Raw genomic sequence first — 22,357 nt, 5'->3', positions numbered from 1 at the left:
CCAAAATATTTTATACCATTTGAGGGTCATTTAAATGGGCTTGTTCATTGATACTCAGTGTAGTCAAAATTTATTAGTGGAATAATTTCACTTTTTTTCTAGTTTATCTTATATCCTGAAACATCACCATAGGCTTTTAATAAAGTCTGTAATTTGGTGAGGGAGTTAACAGGGTCTGTTAAAAATAGGATCATTTCATCTGCCATAAGGTTAATTAAATGGTTCGTCTGACCCATTTTGAAACCCTTTATATCTGGGTCTTGTCTAATTGCTTCAGCTAGCCAAGACAAAAAAGTCCTGGAGATAAGGGACAGCCCTGTGAACTCGACCTGCTCAAGGGAAACGTTGCCAAAATCTGTCCATTAGAGGCAACACTGGCTCTGGGTCAATGATGGAGAATTTTTACCCAGCTAATAAAGAGCTGTCCAAACATGAGCTTGGCCAAGACTCAAAATAAATACTGCCATTCCAGCCTATCAAAGGCCTTTTCAACATCTAGAGCTACAGCAATACTAGATTCAGTCTTAGATTTTGCATAGTGGATAATATTAAAAAGCCTACACAAATTGTTGGCTGACCAATGTTTCAAAATAAAGCTACTCAGGTCTTGATTTATTAATTTTGGCAAATATTGGCCAAGCCTGTTATCCAGGGCCTTAGAAATAAATTTATAATCTGAATTTAATAATAAAATGGGCTGAAATGAAGAATACTTTAATTTTTTAAAAACTTTATTTATTTGAAAGATTGTTAGTAGTAATGCAGAATACATTCCATAATGAGTATATATATAAAAAAATTTTAAAAACAGAAAAAAAATTAAATCTCCACCCACCCTCCCACCCCATCAGCCAGCTCTCTTAATGAGAGCCAAAAATATATAAACAGAAACTAAGAATATATAATAAATCAAAATACATCTAAATGCATATATTCCAAATATGGTAACCACTTATTAACAAAAAAAGAATAATTATCATGCCATTTACAGCATTAATATTCTGTGAAACCTATTCCATTTTTAACTCCCATGCAAGTATCTTTTGTGCCCTCTCACACAACTCATAATAACGCTGCTTAGATCAATTAATTAAACGTTCAAATTGATAGGTCTGCACTGTATTATAACGCAATTTCAGTTGAGCCAAAGCCACTTTTTAAAAAATCTTCTGTCACTTCCTTCTGAAATTCCTTCTCCAATTCATCAATTTGCTTTTCTAATTCTAAACTTTCTGCCATATACTGCTTCTTAACTTTAGTGGTATAACTAATAATCTGTCCTCTTAAGTAAACTTTTAATGCATCCCATAACACAAAATGACTTTCTACTGTATTAGCACTCTCAGTCAAAAACAAAGTAATCTGTTCTTTAACAAAGGTAACAAACTCTGTTTTTTTCAACAACATTGTGTTAATTCTCCATCTATAAGATGAACGTACCACTTCTGAACTTATGCAAGAAAAAAATAATAAAGAATGATCTGATGTAACTCTGCTTTTAAATTCCACCTGTAATACCCTTCCTTGTAAATGTGCCTATACTAAAAAAAATCTATTCTAGAAAATGAATCATGTTGAGACGAGTAAAAAGAGAAATCCTTCTCTGTAGGATTGACACTTCTCCAAATATCTATCAGATTTAAATCCTTCAGGAGGGCGTGGCAAGATGGCGTAGGGAACAGACGTGCCTTCCAGACCTCTCCTGACTCTGATTTATTGTTTTGTCTTTAAGTGCCCGTTAAAGTTCTTTTAAAAGTTTATAAATAATAAGAGGTGTTGGATTAGTGCCTAATGGTTTATATGCAAAAAAAAGGTAAAAGAAAATATCAACAGACTGTTAAAAAACTACATTTTCCAAAATTGTCTGAGCCTACTTGTTTACAAGAAGCCAGGACTCAGCGTAGAATGAATCCAGAGGAGGACGTGCAGAGTTCGGCATTGAAGCTTCGTTTTAAGCCGGTGAGGCTCTCTGAAGGTCGCACTCAACAGCTTTCAGAACAAGGGGCTGGACGGGTGCCAGTGTTTCGCACGGTGGCCACTGCGGGTGTTGTTGCTAAGGCTTTGACAGTTGAATCAGCTGGGGCGCCACCAGCTGGAGAGTTAAAGAGTTGTCATTCGACTGCTATAGTGGTGGCGCTGCAAAGTGCATCTTCAATTACAACGGTTTTTCCAGACATCGATTCAGTGAAGATGATTAAAGAGATTTGGCTTAAAGATAACCCTGATCTTCAGTCTCCTGGCATTGCTGGGGGGACTTTGAGAGGGATTTTTATACGAAGTCAAACTGCTAGAAAAGATACTAAATTAAGGGAAGGGACAGAAGATCCCGTGGTCTATAAGAAACAGCAAGACCCCATTATGCCTGAATCTACTTCTGTTGAAATATCTGTTAAGGATCTTGAAGATAAGATATATTCTGTATTGAGTCACTTAGCTAATTTTGTGAACCTGTTTATTTCCAAGATTAATGTGATGGCGGAAGTCATTAATGGAGCTTTTAAGCTTGAAACCATTGAAAGATTTGAAATGTGTGATCAAGGTTTAGTCGATGCACAGGATCAACTGCAAGATGAAAATAGAATAATTGAAACATTGCAGATCCAAAATAAAAATTTAGCAAAAAAGGTTGATTATTTGGAGAATCAATCTAGACGGAACAACGTGAAAATTGTTGGTTTGCCAGAAGACATAGAAGGACCAGATCCAAGAAAATTTTTTACTGAATGGATTCCACGAGTGTTAGGACAGGATAAATTCCCTGAAGGTTTAATACTGGAATGTGCTTAGAGTTTTAAGAAGAAGATCTTTTTCAGGACAGAATCCAAGATCTGTTTTGATCCGTTGTTTAAACTATTGTGACAGAGAGACAATTTTACGTACGGCTATTAGAAATGCCCAGTAAAATAGATCTCCTTTGATGGTTCAGAATAATCCTGTTTTCTTCTATCAAGATTTGAGTCAAGAAATTATGTTTCAATGACGCGAATTTAATTCTGTGAAAGAACGGTTGTGGAAAAAAGGACATAAGGCAACATTCAGGTATTCTGCAGTACTGAAGATTTTTTAGGATGGAAATTAGCCAAAGTTCTTTGACAATCCTAAAGAGGTTATGGACTTTGCTCAGTCTCTACCAATCATGCAGTTTCAGGAACAATGTAGTTTTTCAAGGTCTCCAAAGAGAGTAGAGGTGTAAGGTGGGATCCAGTTTTTTAAAAGAAATGGAAGCAATGGTGACTAAAGTGGTAACGTTGATTTAAAAAAAATAAATCTTTTATCTTTTTTTTGAGAAGAGTTTAAATAGTTTAAATAATGATGATAGTTTAATGAAATAGGAGTTGGGAGAGGGAACTGGGTGGGCACTAGTTTCCAGAAGTCATCAGCTACCTGTGAGTTATCTCACACCCAATATTTTGGGGGAGTTACCACTTTGGGCGTTTTAAACAGGAGGAGGTACTTGTGACCTCTGACCTGTTTTTTTTTCTTTTTAATTTTTGGGTTAAGAAGTGAAGGTTTTTTTTAATTATTTTTTTTAATAAATAATTTTTTTTTTAATTCTTTTTGTTTTCTGATTGTAATTAGGAGGTTTTTTTTTTCTTTTTTTTTTCTCTTTTTTTTGGGTTTTTTTTTTCTCTTTTTCTTTCTTTTTTAAGAGGATGATGTCACAGAAGATAATAAGTCAAAAATTGAGGATGTTGAATTAGATGAAGAGGAAGATGAGGGGAAAGGTGATAAGAAGAAAAAGAAGAAAATTAAGTACAAATACATTGAGGGAGAAGAGTTTAATAAAATTAAGTTAATTTCGATAGAGAATTTTTAAGATGTTATAAATGGAGAATTTTATAAGAGTTTGAACTTTTTTCTTTTTTTTCTTTGTTTTATATAAGGGGAGGGGAAGGGAATGAAAAGTTTATCTGATTGTTTTTCTAAGGGATATTTTTGTTCTCTCGATGAATTATAAAGGAAACTTGGTATTAATGGAAATTCTGTATTTATGTATTATTAATTATGATTTTTTTATAACAGATATGTGGTTGATATATGATTTTAATATTTGAACTTAGTTTTAAAGTGGATTTCATTTGTTAAATACATGTATTATGTTTGATTTAAATATATGTTTAAGGGTATTATTTTAGTATTGATATTTTTTTTGTTGTTAGTAATTTTTTTGTTGTTAAGTTTTATCCTTTTTTTGTAAGTGGGGTTTTTTCTATTTTATTTACAATATTGTTAATTAATTCTTCACTCTTTATTTTGGGGGGGAGGGTTGGACTAATTTTAAATTAGATGATTAATGCTGTGTTATAATTTTTCGGGGGGTTAATTTTTGTAGTTTAATGATGTAGTATTCTAATTTTTATTATCTTATTTTTTATTATTTCTTTAAATGTAATTTTTATTTTATTCATGTCATAAAATTTTAAATAAAGTTAAAAAAAAAAATTTAAATCCTTCATCAAGGCTCCAATTTGTGTAGCCATCTTTGATTTCTTTATACTTTTTGGGGATCTATCCAGCAAAGGATCCAAGACACAATTAAAATCTCTCCCAACTAAAATATTTTCATTAGCTTGATTTAACAACAAAAAGTTCCGAAATAAAACACTCATCATCCACGTTAGGTGCATAAACATTAAGCAAAGACCAAGATACAGTAAAAATTTATAATTCACCCTTAAAACCCTTCCAGCTTTCCCTTCCATAGTTTGCAATTCAAAAGGCAAATTCTTACAAATTAAAATTGCTACACCTCTTGCCTTAGGATTAAATGAAGAAAAAAAAACATGTCCAACCCAATCTCTCTTCAATTTCAAATGTTCTTTTTCAGTCAAATGTGTTTCTTGTAAAAAGGCAATATCAAATTTCATTTTCTTGATATAAGCCAAAACTCGCTTTCGCTTAATCGGATTATTTAACGCCTGAACATTAAAAGTTACAAATTTCAAATTTGCCATTAATTTACCATTTTTCTTATAAACTAACAATAAAATCACTTACTACAAAGTATCGCTCCCCTTATAGTAACTTAAAACCACTCTCCCTCCCCTAAATATTTTTTTTAAATGTAAAAAAAATTGATTATCCCCCAAAAATAACTACCCAAAGGTAGTAACGCCCTAAAAAACTGGGTGTGGTAAACCCCACTAGTGGCTGATGACTATCAAAGATTTCAGTGCTATCCACCCACCCCAGCCAGAAATACATCATTCACATCAATACAATCCAGTACTATAAATATATTCAACCCAATGACTCCATTCCCAATGATTGTTCCAGATCTTCAATGTCAATAAGACTTTGTGTTAAAACTTCTTTCTTTCCATTTTTTCCATTTTTCCCATTCTTCCCATTCTGCCCATTTCCATTTCCATTTGCCTTCTTTTTAGGTGACGGTGGTGAAACTCTTCCATGTCCTCGCAAATCCAGTAATGAATTAGCAAAAATTAATGCATCATGGTCATTCTCAAAAAATTGAGATTGAAAGTTGCTATAAAAGACTTTTAACACAGCATGGTATCGAAAAGCAAATTTATAATCCTTCCGCCACAGTACTTTTCTAGCCGAATTAAATTCCATCATCGCCTAATAATCACCTGACTCAGATCTGCGTAAAAAAATACTCTGTTATTTTGAATCATTGGAGATTGACTTTGTCACGCCTTCTGTACTGCCAACCGTAATATAATTTCTCTGTCCTGATAGTTCAGACAACGAACTAAGACCGCCCATGGCGGTTGTCCCAGTAATGGTTTCTTTCATAATGCTCCATGTGCCCTCTCCAATACTAAGTCTTCCGAAAAAAAATCTTTGCCCAACACCATGGGAATCCAATTCTTGAAAAATTTTATTGGATCAGACCCTTCAATGTTTTCTGGGAGTCCCACAATTTTCACGTTATTTCTCCGACTTTGATTTTCCAATAAATCAATTTTTTTCAGTAAGTCTTTCTTCTGGATTCCCAAATCCATAAAAAATCAGGCATTTTCAGGTGCATTCTACGCTAAGAATGCGCCTGAAGAAGCAGAAGCGGCCCTTTAAATTGGCGTTCAGGTGGCGGCGTTTAAAGCACAATGCTGGCCACCTGAAGGACACAGCTGCACAGGATGCGGCTCTGAGCACACTCCGGCTCCTGCCCACTGTCAGCTGTGATCCCGCCCACTGATGTGATGTCATTTTGAGCACGACAAGAAGGAACACATGACAATGGGAGTCCCTGTGCAGGAGGGAGGTATAATGATGATGATTTCAGCGTATCTGAGTGTTCAGAATGAGATACGGCAGATCCTTGGTAAGGCTATTTGTGCTGTTGAAGCTCTTCAATCGCCCTTGAGATCTGAAAATTGCATGAGTGCAATCAGGAGAAGGTTCCTGCAAAGGTTGAGGGCAAGAAGACAGCAGTTAGCAGTTGAAAGGCACGTGGAGTATAAGTGCCACAGACAAAGGCGAATGCTGCTGGTCAGTCAATTAGCTATGGTGACACATCGGTCTTTGGAAGTTGAACCAACTGCAGGGTGCTGAGTTCTGGAGTAATGTCCTCACCAAATTTGATGATGCTGAGTGGAGCAGACACTTTCGTATGTCACATGGCACCTTTCACTTCATGCTGGAACTCATAGAACCTCACTTGAAGGCGCATAGACCAGACTTGCAGTGACCATTGGAGCCTGAACTTCGATTAGCTGTGGCCTTGTGGTGGTATGCCACCCCTTGTGAGTATCATTCCATCAGTACCATCTTTGGAATAGACATCAGGACCATGTGCATGGTGGAGCAGGAGGTGACTGCCGCCTTGAGGAAGTTCCTCGGTAAACTTTTCATTTTCCTGCCAAGTGGAACATGTCTCCAGCAGACCATTGATGGCTTTGCCCAAAGGGGATACCCAATGTGTGCTGGTGCCATTGATGGGTCACACATTCCCATTATCACACCCAGCATGGATGCTGCGGCCTACTACAATCACAAAGGGTGGTATTCGGTGGTTCTGCAAGCAGTAGTTGACCACAGATTCTGGTGAGTTAAACCTCTATTGATGTACATCACTTCACATTTCCAATGACTATAACTTCACTGTGTGATTTCCACTGTGATTTCCATTCATGTTACAACTTCTCAGATGTGTTTGTGGGCTGGCCGGGCCACACGCATGATGCCTGAGTGTTTGCCAACTCTCCTCTGTATAGAAAAGCAGAGGTCCAGGGTGGATACCTCTTCCCACGTGACATGAGTGTTCACCCTTCAAAGCTCCATGTTTCAATATGTTATGCATGCTTGCTGTGTCAACGTTCAGGTGCATGAATTAACTACATTTCTGCATCGTTGTGCCCACAGATGTCCCAAGGATGTTGAGGGAGTGGAGGCTCCAGCGCATCTTGTGAGTGATGCGGCATACCCCCTATGAAGCTGGCTGATGAAGGGGTTCACACAGCACCATGTACTGGATCAGGATCAGCGAAGATTTAACAAGGCCCTTAATTCAGCAAGGATAGTGGTGGAACATGGCCATCTAAAAGACTGCTGGCGGTGCTTATCCAAGCGTTTAGATATCTCTACCATCTTAGTCCCAGATGTTGTTTGCCTGCTGTGTACTGCACAATATATGTGAGATTAACAAGGAATACTTCCCTTCAGAGTGGACATTGGTTGAATTAGATGGTCCTGCATCCAATAGCACAGATTGTGCTGATCAGCAGGCCCATGGGCACCAGGCCATCTGTTCTGTCATCATGTCCATCTTGTAAGGGTATGTCCCTGCTACCCAGCTCCCCATTTCCCACGACTTGTACCCTTCCCACCCAATGTGGTGACATGACCCTGCTGCCTGGCATGTTATGTGCTCTTGCGAATGAATGAACGGGTGCATATAAGTGAAACTTGTGACTTGTGTGCCTGTCAAAAATTTAATAAAATGTTATAAGAGACGTTCTTTGAGAAATCACAATGCCTCATAAATATCTGAGGTAGATATCACAGTGTTAACATTTCACATCATTCTTAAACTTGAAGGAAACCATGGAATGGACAAATAACAGTACAAATCCACTCCACACTTGAACACAGCAGATCAAACACTAAAACAGTAAACAAACCACCCGGCACCATAGCATCTCACTGCTGAATGTTTCCATCCTTAAAGTGTCGCACAGAACATTACACATATGAGGGGCTTCATGAACAACAAAAGTGAACAGTGAGTTAGCAGCATTAAGGATGTTTAGTCCGACACAAACCTCATTCCAGCATTGAGAGGAACAAGTTTTGGGGGGGGGGGATGAGGAACGGGTCCCGGACCCCATCATCTCAGTCATGCCAAAGCGTCCACTACTGTGATGCACTGGTGTGGAATGAAATGGCATGCTGGATGAGGGGCCAGGTACATGGGATGAGGCTGACCATATGACTGTGGTAATGGGGATGGGGAGGCCTCCAATCACGTGACCAATCTGTTGAAGATGACTGATTGCCTGTCCATTGTGGCACTCAGTCCCCGCAGGGAAGCTGCAAACTCAGACATTGACTGGGCATGCTTTCCACTTCAGAGCGACATGTTGCTTCCTTGTCCACACTCTGGTCGGTGAGCATGACTCTCTCGTGATCCAGCGCCTCCTCTGCATACTGGCGGTCTCTCTCACTGTCCTGCCTGTCAAGTGCCAACATCATCACCTGCAGCTCCTTCATGAGAACCTGTCCCTTTGTCAGTCGCTGGCACTTGCGTCTGGGACCAGAGGCTGTGGGTGGAAACAGGAAAAGTGCATCAGCATTGGACTTAAGTGCTTCTCCATAAACACAACCTCAATGCTAATTTACCTGTGTTCTCTGTTGAGAGTGCCACCTCGCCACTTCCAGGGACAGTGACCTCTGCGCTTCCTCTCTTGGAGGGATCCAAATCCTTGGCTGCCGGGTCCTCTGCGGTGGCCTCCTCCTCCTGGACCAGCATGTCTCCTCCATTGCTGCTGTGTGAACCCTGAGATTCCTCAGGGATGAGCTCTGGGGATTCAGGGGTCTCTAGAGCGCTGGCTACATTCAAGGGAGTAGCTGAGCAGCTAGCCCCCCCAGAGAGCGTGGCACTGGTCGAAGTGCTGCCACTCCTTGCGCCCATTGCCACTCCTCCTGTTGTGGTCCAGGACTGCGTGGAATTTCTTCCTCATGCTCTTCAGCTTCATGACCACCTGATTTTTACTGCGCTTGTGCCCTTGTGCTACGAGCACTCTAGACAGCCGCTCAGAAGTGGGACCATCTCTAACTGTCCCAGTGAGCTCCTTTTCCTGGGATTCCTGAGTCAGATGGTCTAGAAGCAGTCTTACCTCTTCTTCAGACCAGTTACAAGCCTTGGAGCCATTGTTGAAATCTACTGTTTCCCTGCACTGCTAAACAAAACAACTGAATCTGCACTAGCCTGCCTGCACAATGTGCTTCAAGGCTCGTGCCAGGCATCTCAGGCTGACGACATCACTGCCACGTCAGCAGCCTGACCTTTTAACATCCACTTTCAGCCAACTGCATTCAGGTGGCTGGGGGAGCCACTGAGCTGAGCTGATTATCCCTCTTGGAGGAGGGTCACGTAGCTCGCCTCAAGAGCGCCTCCTGCACATTCAGGTGGCCTTAAAATAGCCGCATATTTCCTAAACATGCGGCTTTACATGTGGGGCAATTGGCCACCTGAAAGTGCTTTATGTTTGCCTCCACACATTTGTCAAATTTAAATTTTTCAAAAAAATCAAAGGTAGTTTTGGCTGCCTTTATTTGGGATTCTGTCGGTGTTGACCTGTTCAGGACAGGATCCGAGAAGAAATTAAAGTTGCCTCCTACAAGTATATTTTGTTGTCCCCTGACATCTCAAGAAAAATAGCTGAAATAAATGTCTCATCATCATAATTAGGTGCGCATAAATTTAAAAGCTGTCAATTAACTAATTCAAATCAGCCTGATGGGTCAATAATAGTTTTTCCTATCGTCACAAGAGTGTTTTTGTTTATCAATATGGTTATGCCCCTGGCTTTGGAATTAAAAGATGAGAATATTACATGTACTACTCATCCTCTCCTCAGTTTATTATGCTCCTATATTCTAAGGCGGGTTTCTTGTATAAAAACAATATCAGTTTGCATTTTATTCAAGTGTGTCAAGACTTGTTTTTTCCTTTTAACCATCTGTTTAGTCCATTCACATTAAAGCTGACAAATTTCACTATTGATAGTTGTACACATGTACCAAAGTTTTATTACCTTTTTGTCGAATCTCTATGCAAGCAAAAATGTGTCTCTTGAGATAAAATAATAAAAAATAGTTTAAAGCACTGACAAGATTAATAAAAAAAGTTCCCTCCCCCCTCCAAATTCTGACTTCTAAATATTTGGCATTACCTTCCCATCAAACTGGGATGTGCATTCTGCACTCATGAGACACATGTTTGACTGATTTGTAAACATTTTGCATGGCCCAGGGATCTTATCTGAAAACATGAGTTACTATATGAAAATATTCAATTTTGAATGAAATGATGAATTTTGAAAACACCTAACTCAAAAAGTTACTATAAAAATGAGCTCCTATAGAAATTATTTTGTTTAAATTGGAACTCATCTAAATGGACAGTGTGACAACAGTTGAAAATATATATCCATGGCAGCTCGTAAAAACTACAACTGCCTCTCCGATTATCCTCCATCTGCTCTCATCTGTTATTTTATTTTCCTCCTGGTGAGCCATGCATTAATGTTGTTGCTTCTCTAGGTCTTTTAAAGAATCTTCTCCTTCCATCTGGGAGTGTGATCCTCCATGTGGCAGTAGAAGAAAGGCAAATGGAATGTCCTCAGATAGAAGTTCCTTCTTCAAATTTGGGAACCGTACATGGAACATAACAGAGAGAGCTTGCCTTGGACCTCCACCCCCTAAAATGATAAAATGATAAGAAGACAAAATGACCTGATCCAGTGTGTAAAAGTAGATGACACAATTTTTTTGTTTATTTTCATTGTTTTATGGTTTTATTGTATTGCATATGTTGAACGTTTAATGGGTTTGGAGGGGGGTGGGAAGGAGGGAGGGAAGGTAGGGGAAAAAAAAGGGGAGAAAATGCACTGTGTATATTTAAGAGGGAAATGTTTGTATGTATTTTGATTAAAAAAAGATAGAAGTTCCTTCTTAATTTGATCAAACTCCCTCCTGCGCTTCATTAAGTTGGCACTCAAGTCAAGAATAAATAGCACAGGGTTATTATTATTATATTTCTCTGGACCACTGTGTGTTGATGCGTAAGATATTTTCCTCGTCCTGATACTTAAGCAAACGTATCAGGACGTGGCTTAGTCTCTGGTCTGCAGAAGGACGGGGTGTAAGAGCTCGATGCGCTTGTTCTATTATTATAGGTTCATTAAAATGTTGTTGACCTATGGTGTATGGGATCCAATTGGTAAAAAGGTTTACATGGTAATTTCCCTCACAGCCTTCTTGAAGATTGACGATACATATGTTATTGTATCAGCCGTTATTTTCAAACTGGTCAATTTTCCCCATTAAAAAAAAGTCATTTTATTTCCTTAATGTGAAGGGAAGAGTCCATTTCTGCCAATCGGTCTTCTGCTACCCCAACACGCTCCTCCACCTCAGCCACTAGGAGCTCAACTTATCCAAAATAGATACAAGTCTGGAGATAGATTGGTTCATTTCTGTGGTTTTAGAATCCAGTTGGTTAGAAATAACTTCATTACCTTTCCTTATTTCTTGGAGGAGGATAAGTGAGTTTCCTTCATTTAGTTGTTCTTGTGCAGCTGCCATTTTGCCGATTTCTTGATGGCCCATTCATGGGAAGGTTTTTCTGCAGATGTTGAGTTTTACCAAGTCACGTTGCTTTTTTATCGTTTCCTGCTCATATTATGGCTGTCCAACTAATTTAAAGGTAAGTTTGGGCACTTTTAAGGGCTTTAACTTGAATTTTCATGGGGAGCCCTCAGGCCTGCATCTTTCTAGTTTGGTTGCATCACATGACCCCCGATTGCATGCTAACTTAATCAGGAACAACTTATACAGGATTTATTGCAGAGCAAAATATTCCTGTGTATCACACAACATTGAAAGTTTGCAAATGTTAAGCACCTAAGAACAATGTTAGGGCAAGTGCTTTCAGGAAGTAGGTTGTAATGAGTGTCAGAGTGCCCTAAATCATACATTCCAGAGCACAGACTTTTAAGAATTAATGGTGGGAGAATGCATTCTGTCGATGGTACATATTGCAGTTATTGTGGATGGAAAAAAATGTATAGGCTGATTGATAGAGAACCAATCAAATGGGCTGCTTTATCTTGTATGGTGCTGATCTTCTTGAAAGTCATTGGAGCTACATTCATCCAGGAAAGGAGAAAGTATTCCATACTACTCTTGATATGTAGTTGGTAGCAGAGTGGAACGGCTTTGGGGTGCCAGGAAGTGAGTCATGGCACATGATACCCAGCCTCTGATCTGCTCGTTTCCATAGTATTTATCTGGCTGGTCCATTTGAGCTTTTTGTAGTCAATAGTAATCCCCAAAATGTTGGTGATGTTATTGAATCTCAAGGGTGAGAGGGAGAGGGAATGGAGTAGCCTTATCTTGTTGGAGATGGTCACTGCCTGAAACTTTACTTGCCACTTAACAGCCCATACATGAACATTGCTTAGGTCTTGCTATAAACATATTTTTATAGAAATGTGGGTTATCATTGTGGCTTTTATATTCCTTTTAAAGGTTGAAAATGGGACCAGATGACAAAAAAATCTCTGATCGAGAGAAATGAAAGTCCAGCTCAAATGATTTTTCTTCATTATGAGTTTTCACTTCTCACAGGTGGTTTAGACATGGACCTACCTCGTCTGTGCTTGATGTACTCAGAAATATTTATTTTGCATAGGAATATAGAAGTTTATAAGCCCACAGGAATGTAGGAAATAGTTTACAGCTGTTGAAAAAAATGTTTCCTCGAACAATATTTAGATTAATAACCCCCAAGTTGCATGAAGATGGGGTCTTTTAAACACGTCACACGCCAATTTAAAAATATTCCTTCAAATTTAATCCTGAAATCCATTGGTTTTCCTTTTTTTTCTTGCTGTTTCTGATTTCTGAATTGAAAAGAATGCCAATTTAACATCTTAAAGAAACATTTAAACACAGGCGAATGGCTTTTGGAACTGCAGCAGTTGCTGTTTAATATTCACAATATTATCAGTATTTCTTAAACAGTCTTTTCCTGCTTGTCCACCAGATTTTTGTTTAAGCTCCTATGGTGTGCTCTTTAGCATTCATCAGCTCACACAAAAGAAGGTTAATGCGTCAAATAAGAGCCATTGACAGTGTTTGAGAAAATGAAAATTCCACTGCATGGAATAAGTGTAGGTTCTTCAAAAGTTGCCAAGTAACATTCCAATCACCAGCAAACGATGAACCAAAGTAAATTGGCAGGAAATGTGAGTTTTCATGCAATTTAATCTGACCTTTTAACTCCAAAGTCAGGAGATGAATGATTCTCTGGAGCGATATTTATCAACTACCAATTTGCTGAAAATGGCAAAAAAAAGCAATTTTTGGATGCTTTTTTAGGTCTGTTTGAAACATGGATACACTTAGAGTTCTAAAGACTGATCAGATAAAATAGCATTTAGCAAGATATTGTTGAACATATCAAGTTAACATTATCCAAGTAATTAGGGATTGTACTTGTCTGGAGATAAAAATGGCACCGGGATCAAGACATATCCTACACTAGTATAGGTGTCTCCACTCCATCTTCAACATTCATTGGAATGACTTCATCACCAACATCGAAGTATTTGAGCTGGCAGATTCCGCAAGCATCGAATCCTGCTGCTGAAGACCCAACTGCACTGGGTGGGTCACGTCTTCAGAATGGAGGACCATCGCCTTCCCAAGATCAAGTTCTATGGCGAGCTCTCCACTGGCAACCGAGAAGAGGTACAAGGACTCCTTAAAGAAATCTCTTGGTGCCTGCCACATTGACCACCGCCAGTGGGCTGATATCGCCTCCAACCGTGCATCTTGGCGCCTCACAGTTCGGCGGGCAGCAACCTCCTTTGAAGAAGACCGCAGAGCCCACCTCACTGACAAAAGACAAAAGAGGAAAACCCAACACCCAACCCAACCAACCAATTTTCCCTTGCAACCGCTGCAACCATGCCTGCCTGTCCCGCATCGGACTTGTCAGTCACCAACGAGCCTGCAGCAGACGTGGACATACCCCTCCATAAATCTTCGTCCGCGAAGCCAAGCCAAAGAAAAGAAATAGGTAACAGGACTTCCAAGTCCATCACACTGAGCATGGGGCCCCCCAGGACTGCGTGCTTAGCCCACTGCTGTTCACTCTGCTGACCCACAACTGTGCAGCTAAATACAGCTCAAACCACATCATCAAGTTCACTGACAACATGACTGTGGTGGGCCTGGTTAGTAAGAATGTGGAGTCAGCATACAGGTGCAGTCACTAACAGACTGGTGCAGAGCCAACAACCTGTATCCGAATGTTAATAAAACATAAGAGATGGTTGTCAACTTCAAGATGCCCAGGACACGATGGCTTGACTATTGAGGTCATCGTGATTCCTTGGTCTGCACTTGGCGAAGAACCTCACCTGGTCTCTTAACACCAGCTCTATAGCCAAGAAAGCCCAGGAATGCCTTTACTTCTTGTGAGGGCTGAAGAAAGTCCATTTCCTACCCTCCATCCTCACTACATTCTTCAGAGGATGTAGTAAGAGCATCCTGTGCAACTGCACCACTGCCTGGTTTGGAAGCTGTACCACTTCCAACTACAAGACCCTGTAGAGGAAAGTGAAGTCAGCAGAAATGATCATTGGGGGCTCTCTTCCTACCATGAAGGGTATCTACAACACTTGTTGCAGATGAACGACAATAAACATTGTGAAGGACTCCACACACCTCTCATGTAAACTTTTCTCCCCTCTGCCATCTGGTAGGAGGTACCGTAGCACTCGGGCCCTTACATCCAGATTGGGCAACAATTTTTTTCTCCCAAGCTATTAGGCTCCTAAATTCCCTGAACATATGTGGATAGTTTACCATGGACTTTTACTGTATATGTCTTTATATTTTAATATTTTATTGTGTTTAACTTCTATTCTAACTTATATTCTTTAATTTATATAAATATGCTCCGTGGTCCTGGAGAAACGCTATTTTGTCTTTACTGTGTGAACATGGTATGAATGATAAATAAAAGGGACTAGTGGAGAAAAATCAACATACAGGCTCTCCTCTGCAACACCAGATGAATTCAGAATGTAATGGAACAATGTGCGAATTGGACATTGAGTTTTACTGGCATGAGTTCCCTCACTATATCTACTTTCCCTCCATTCCAGTCTAGTTTAAATTCTAGGCTAATTCTTAATCCTTCCATCCTGACTACCTGTTGCAGAAATCTACATCAGCTATACAAGATCACAAGATCACAAGACAAAGGAACAGAAGGCAGCCACTAGGCCCATCGAATCTGTTCCATAAATCTACACTAAGCTACTCTACACTAGTTCCAATTTCCGGTCTTTTATCCATATCCCTAGATGCCCTCACTAATGAGATACTTGTCTATTTCTAAAGAAGTTCTTCCTAATCTCTGTTTTATAAGGAAAACCTCTAATTTTCAACTATGACCTCTTGTCCTCGATTCACCCACCAAGGGAAACATCTTACTGCATCCACCCTACCTAAACCTTTCAAAATATGAAATGCCTCTATTAGATCTTCACTCATTCTCCTATACTCCAATGAATACAACCCACATCAGGCAAATACAAAACTAGTGCTAGATGAACTATTCACCTCCATCAACAGCCTTGAAACGAAACTCCCCAAAGCCGGAGACTTCAACAATGCCAACTTTAAGTGTGTTCCCAAAATCTCGCCATCTAATGCCCAGACTTTGGTTAATCAGATCACCAGTCAGCACAAATCCAATCTGCCTATAAGCAGAAACTGAGACATGATTCAGAAGTAAATGTCATCCTAAGTGAGTGCTTTGAGTTAGTGGCCTGGTCTGTATTCAAGGACTCAGGAACCAACCTTAATGGATACTCCTTCACTGACTTCATTAGCAAATGTGCAGAGGAGAAATGATTTCTGCATGCCAAAGTAAATGATTTGTGCATCTCCCAACTGGATACCATAGCTGAACGGCAAGATGCACTCACTATCAAAGATGCACAAGTCAGGTGTCCAAGGAGTCTGCAGGAAAGCATTGGCATAACCCAATTCATCCAATATTCTGACACATCATTTCTTATTATTCATCCAATCAGCAAAATTAGAGATCGCATTGGAGCCAAACTTGGCTATGTAATCATGAAATCAGAGGGAATAGAGCAGAGGAATAAGAAAGCAGCCCTGAGGTACCTGGTGATGGTCAGCTAGCAAGTGGTGATGCAGCCAATCCACAATGATTGGAGTTTGTTGATGAGGAAATCAAGGATCCAGTTGGTTACCTCCTGCCTGTCAGAAAGAAGATTAATGATTATGAGATCAGTCACCACCAGATTCAAGAACAGTTTCTTTCCTGCCATTATCAGACTCCTGGATGAAGCCCAGAATAGTAAAATGATACTCCCTTTGCTCTGTACAACTCAACTATCTCTGTAACAATGCACTTCTGGACTGTGTCTTACTTTGTTGTACTATTTATGAAATGCCTAACTGGTCTGCTCGCAAAACAACCTCTATCACTGCATCTTGGTTCACAGGACAATAAACATGAATTTGTACTTGAAGTCACCAAAGGGCCAAACTTTAGAATTTTAGGATATTTTTGCCTTTTACTTGTCAGTTGCCTCTTCAATAGTAATCCTACTGCAGTATTACAGCATATTTATCATTGGGACTGAGGAGAGCTTCTTGTTAGTGGCAGATACAGTATATGGACCTCAAGCTGGATGATGGTGCCTGTTGGCTGGGTAGAAAACCTACCACATCAGAACAACAAATTTATAGGATAATGCTGGACATTATAATAGAACTATAGAACACTACAGCATAGAAACAGGCCCCTTCAGCCCTCCTTGCCTGTGCTCAATCATTTTTTTTGCTAGTCCACTGACCTGCACCCAGCCCATAGCCCTCCATACCTCTCCTATCCATGTATCTGTCCAAATTCTTCTTAAATGTTAAAATTTGGTCTCCATTTAACAGCTCAGCTGGGAGTTTGTTCCATACTCCCACCACTCCCTGTGGGAAGAGGGTCCCCCTCATGTACCCCTAAACTTTTCCCCTTTCACTCTTAACCCATATCCTTTGGTTTGTATCTCACCTACCTTCAGCAGAAAAAAGCCTATCCTCACTTACTCTGTCTACCCACCTCATAATTTTAAAATGCCTCTACAAATCTCCCCTCATTCTTTCAAGCTCCAGGGAATAAAGTTCTAACCTGTTTAACCTTTCTCTGTAAATCAATTCCTGTAGTCTGGGCAGCATCCTAGTAAATCTCTGCACTTTCTATCTTATTGATATCTTTCCTGTAGTTAGGTGACCAAAACTGAACACAATACTCCAAATTTGGCCTCATACAACTTTACCATAACATCCCAACTCCTATACACAATACTTTGATTTACAACTCTATCCTTTACAACCCAATCCACCTGTGATGCCACTTTCAGGGAATTATGTATCTGTATCCCCAGATTCTCTGTCCTATCGCACTCCTCAGTGCCCTACCATTTACCGTGTATGTCCTTTCTTGGTTTGTCCTTCCAAAATGCAACACCTCACACTTGTCAGCATTAAATTCCATTTGCCATCTTCAGCCCATTTTTCCAGCTAGTCCAGATCCCTCTGCAAGCTTTGAAAACTTTATTCACTGTCCACAAAGGCTCCAATCTTAGTGTCATCTGCAAACTTGCTGATTTGATTGACCACATTATCATCCAGATCATTGATATAGATGACAAACAACAATGGTCCCAACACTGAACCTGGAGGCACACCACTAGTCTGCAAAACTATCATCCACCACTACTCTCTGGCTTCTCCCACCTAGCCATTGTCAAATCTAGTTCACTACTTCACCATGAATACTGAGCATCTAACCCTTCTTGACTAACCTCCCATATGGGACCTTATCAAAGGGCTTACTAAAGTCCATATAGACAACATCCACAGTCTTTCCTTTGTCAACTTTATTGATAACCCCCTCAAAAAAACTCTGTAAGATTGGTTAAACATGACCTACCATACACAAAGGCATGTTAACTATCCATAACCAGCCCGTGATTATCCAAATAATTGAATATCCAATCTCTTTGAACATCCTCCAATAATTTATCTACTACTCTCCGGCCTATAATTTCCAGGGTTACTTTTGGAGCATTTTTTAATCAACAGAGCGATGTGAGCTACCCTTCTGCCTCCTGGCTCCACCCCCATCTGCCCACATAAAACCCTGGTTTCCTGCCTAAACCCAGAACCCTTCTGAAGACTACTGTTGAACCCTACCCTTAGTTATAAGCTAATAAAAGCGTTTGTTCTCCCTCCAGTGGTGAGAGCTTTTAATTGTGATACAATTTTGTTAGCTTATTCCCTAAATGATGGAAGTGCTACTCAAGCCAGGTATGCTACTGATAGACCCTTTGGCCCCCGATATGGCTGAGGAGTTCACATAATGGCAAGGCTGCTTCCAGGCTGACCTGAACGTGACTAGAGACATCTTCCACACTGATGAACTCAAGACATTCATATTCGTTTTGAGGGTAGGAACGAAAGGTATGCAGTCATTAGGGACTGCACTACGTATGACGCTGCTATCGAGGCATTGAAGGCTAGGTTCCTGAAGTCGCAGAACGAGGTCCTAGTGAGGCACCGACTCTCTCTACATTACCAATGACCAGGAGAGACCATCGATGACTACCTGTTAGATCTGTGGATGCTTCCCAAGAAGTGCAGGTACGAAGCGGCATTCATGAGAAAGAACAGATCCGAGACATTCTAGACGCAGGGGTCTGCTCCGGGTACATGAGGCAGCAACTACTCGAGTAAGGTATGGCTAGTCATGTCGAGCTGGCTAAATTGCTGGAACAGGCCAAGGTCGAGAATGATGGCCTCAAAGCCATCTGAGCTCATGCACCTAGGTGAGCCCTTCCAAGGACTGGCTGCTCCCGCTACCCCTGCCCTAATGGCTGCTGCTTTTTCTGCGGTAAGAGCCAGCATCCCCAATCTTGTTGCCTGGCAAAAGACTCAGTGTGTTCCAGCTGTGGCAAGAAAGGACATTGGGTGAGGGTTTGCTGCACGAGGGCAAGCCCGGGGATGTCCGTGGCCTTCACCACTCACAGATCTGATTCCAGCCCCAAACCTTCTACCCCAAATTCACCCAAACCTGCTTGCTGCATGATATGCCAACAGAGGATGGCGGTGAGGAAATGGCATGAAGAGGCTTGGCGGCCATCTTGCCGTCATTGTTGGAGGAAGAAGGTGGGTGGCCATCTTGTTTTGCCACATTGTTGACACCATCTTACCTACGCAGGGCAACCCAGTAATGTGGGGGCCACTCGAGTGTGAAGCATGGAGTCTCTGGGGACCTAGCCTCGATGGTGCTAGATCAGGACAGACACCAGCTCAGCAACACCATAGTGACTGTGAAGATAAACAGACATTCCACAAGATGCATAATTGACACGGGCTCTATTGAAAGCTTCATAGACTCATGGACTGTGCAAAAATACAACATGAAGATGTATCCTTCTAATTACTGCATATTTTGCGCATCTCAGTCGCACTCTATGCGTGTTCAACAACATTGTCTAGTACACCTGCCATTTGAAGGGGGAAATTCTGAAAATTTCACTTGTAATTTCTGATGAACTGTGTTCCAGTACTGTTGGGTCTGGACTTTCTGTGTCACCTTAAACATGTAACCTTGGAGTATTCTGATCCCCTCCCCCCTGTTATGGTTCGGAACCAAGGGCCCCTAAAATCAGAACCCACATGCAGCCTCTTCACACTGAATATCGACACCCCCCCCCTCCTCTCTTCCCGAATCAATCCCCAGACTGCAAGACCATTGCTACCAAGAGCAGGAGGTACAGTGCAGTTGACCAAGAGTTTATAAAGTCAGAGACTCAATGTCTACTGGATGAAGGATCATTGAACCTAGCACCAGCTCGAGGAGAGCGCAAGTGGTAGTGGTAAAGGAGTAAAACAAGTCCAGGCTAGTAATTGACTATAGCCAAACTAAATTGGAAGCCTACCCTCTCCCTCGTATTTCGGACACGGTGAATGATATCGCACAGTATCGGAACTATTTGACTATCGACCTGAAAGCTGCCTATCACCATCTGCCAATCTGTTCTGAGGACTTGCCATATACGGCATTTGAGGCTAACAGTCATCTCTATCAATTTCGGAGGGTCCATTTTGGTATTACTAACGGGGTTTCTATCCTCCTGAAACAGATGGACAAAATGGTGGACGAGTATGGGTTGAATGCTACCTTTTCCTACCTTGACAATGTCACCATCTGTGGCTACACCTTGGAAGACCATGATGCCAACCTCCAGAGTTTTCTCCACGCAGCTAAAGCCCAAAACCTCACTTATAATTCTGACAAGTGCATGTTCAGGACTAAACAGCTGGCTATCCTTGGCTAAGTGGTGGAAAATGGCAATCATTAGTCCCGATTCTGATAGGATGTTCCCCCTGTTAGAGCTCCCTATCCCCAGGACCACAAAGGCTTTAAGGAGATGCCTGGGGTTTTTCTCATATTATGCCCAGTGGATCCCTCAATACATTGATAAAGTTCGCTCTCTCTTAAAAGCCACTAATTTCCCCCTCCCGGCTGAAACCCAAGTAGCTTTTAACTGCCTCTGGAACTACATTGCAAAAGCCGCCATGAACACAGTGGATGAGAATGTACCTTTCCAAGTGGAAAGCGATGCTTCAGACATAGCCCTGGCGGCTATCCTCAACCAGGTGGGCAGGCCAGTTGCATTTTTGTTCACAGACATTACAAGGCCACGAGCTCTGGAACACATTGATGGAAAAGGAGGCTCAAGCCATTGTAGAAGCTGTGAGGCACTGGAGACACTACCTGGCTGGTAAGAAATTTATGCTCCTCACTGACCAGCACTTGGTCTCATTCATGTTTAATAATGTCAAGGGGGCAAAATTAACAACAACAAAATTGCTAGGTGGAGGGTAGAGCTCTCCATCTACAATTATGACCTTGCCTATTGACCAGGAGCCCTTAATAACCCTCCAGATGCCTTATCCAGAGAAAGTTGTGCCTCTGCACATACTGGCCAACTGTGGTCTCTGTGTAATGAGCTCTGCCATCCAGGGGTCACCCGGATGGTTCATTTTGTCAACGCACATAATCTGCCCTACTCTGTGGAAGACATCAGGGAAAAGATGAGGTCTTTCCAGGTCTGCAAGCCGTATTTCTATCACCCCACAAAATTGCACTTGATCAAGTTATCCAGGCCCTTCGAGCAGCTCAGTGTCGATTTAAGGGACCTCTCCCCTCCACGAATGGGAACACCTTCTTTCTTTCTGTCATTGATGAGTACTCCCACTTCCTGTTCACCATCCGATGCCCAGACACGTCCACCTCAACAGTTATGAAGGCCCTAGATTCCATTTTCACTCTGTTTGGATATCCCAGCTATATTCATAGCGATCGGGGCTCGTCCTTTATGAGTGACGAGCTGCATCTGTACCTATTGGTGAGGGGCATCATGTCCAGCAGGATTACTAGCTACAACCCCCAGGGGAATGGATAGGTTGAAAAGGAGAATGCCACACTCTGGAAGGCTGTCAAACTGGCCCTGAAGTCAAAAGACCTTCCAGAGTCTCGTTGGCAGGATGTCCTCCCCATGGCGCTCCACTCTATCTGGTCGCTGCTCTATAAGGTGACCAATGCTACTCCTCATGATCTCCTATTCACTTTTGAAAGGTCAGCATTGGGATCCTCACTCCCAATCTGACTCATTACTCCTGGTCCAGTCATTCTTAGGAAGCACGTGAGGAGAAGCAAGGCCGATCCCCTGGTGGAAAGGGTGAAATTGCTCCATGCCAATTCCACCTATGCCTACATGGAGTACCTGAATGGCAGGGAGGACAGAGTCTCCATTAGGGGGCACCTGCCGAAACAGAGGGTCCAATGCCTCAGGTGCCCTGCGAGGGATGGAGCTCATTTCCACCACCCACAGTCAGGGCCTCGGGGATCCGGTTCGGGTGGAAAGTGCACCCCCCCTCCATCGTCGAGCCAGAGACCCAGCCCACTGCTCCTCCCTCACAAGGGGACCAGGAGACCCAAGGAGTGTTAAGGCGCTCCACCATGATCTCCAGACTTCCGGACGGCTTAAATTTG

The sequence above is a fragment of the Narcine bancroftii genome, chromosome 1 (genome assembly GCF_036971445.1).
Source record: "Narcine bancroftii isolate sNarBan1 chromosome 1, sNarBan1.hap1, whole genome shotgun sequence".
NCBI classification, from domain to species: Eukaryota; Metazoa; Chordata; class Chondrichthyes; order Torpediniformes; family Narcinidae; genus Narcine; species Narcine bancroftii.
Note: the sequence above shows the minus strand (reverse complement) of the source record.